The sequence below is a fragment of the Tupaia chinensis genome, unplaced genomic scaffold, assembly GCF_000334495.1.
Source record: "Tupaia chinensis unplaced genomic scaffold, TupChi_1.0 Scaffold000612_1, whole genome shotgun sequence".
NCBI classification, from domain to species: Eukaryota; Metazoa; Chordata; class Mammalia; order Scandentia; family Tupaiidae; genus Tupaia; species Tupaia belangeri.
In genome coordinates this window covers 771911-772894 of record NW_006160131.1, presented here as the reverse complement: position 1 = coordinate 772894, position 984 = coordinate 771911, and positions in this window count along the sequence as shown.

Sequence of the window (984 nt, the reverse complement as noted above, 5' to 3'; positions counted from 1 at the left end):
TAGCCACTCGTGGCTAGTGGCCATTGTCCTGGACAGTGTCGTCCCCAGCCCCTGAGTCTGTGCCTGGCATACAGCAGATGTTCTGTACTTTGGGATGAATGAATGAATTGGGATCAGAGAAGCCTAGCGGAATCAGGCTCTGCCTTACTCGCTTAGTTTGGGCAGGTCTCCGTTTCCAGCTATGTGAAGTGGGGGTGGAGGAAGTGGGGTGTTAAGCTAGGCGTTGATTAGCTGTAAAATTTCGGCCTGGAGCCAGTCGCTCTGTCTCATCTCCGCACCTGTACAATGGGTGTGAGCTTATCCCGAAGTCTAGGGGTGGTAGCGCTGCCTTATAAGGCAGCAGAGACCGAGGGCGGGCGAGGCCCAAAGGGTGGAGAGAAATCACAACATCCGGCTGCGGGGGCGGGGTGCGGGCGCCCGGCCGAAAAGCAGCTGGAGCGGCCGCCAGCGCCAAATAGGTTTCTCCCCGCTTCCGATGTGCGCCCTCCAGGATGGGCCAGCCCAAGGGAACACAGCTGGACACAAGGGCCACACACGCTCGCCGCTGGCGCGAAAGAGGCCCAGGGATGCCTAGAGACGCCGCAACAAAACCTTAGCAGAGCCATCCTCACGCCAAAGGTGCCCGGCTCACACCCCCAGCCTGTGGTCCAATCCGAATGCGTTGCTGAGAATGACCGACGCTTCTTTCATCCAATCACAGGCCCGTCTTTCTGGGCGTGACCTACAGGACCAACCTCCGTTGTCCTGGCGGAGGGCTCGGCCCTAATTGGCAGTTCGAAATCCTACGAAGGCCTAGAAATTCGAACCTAGGGGCCGAACCCCGCCCTCAGGCCAACCAGGAAGACGTGACGTAATTGGTCCCGCCTCAGTGCTCCTTTGAGCGAATCCCTGGGTCGGAGGGCGGGGGGTGATGAAGAGGCCAGCTAATGGGAAGACGGCGCGGGGAGCGCCCGCCCGGTTATTGGTGAAGAAAGGTAAACAGTG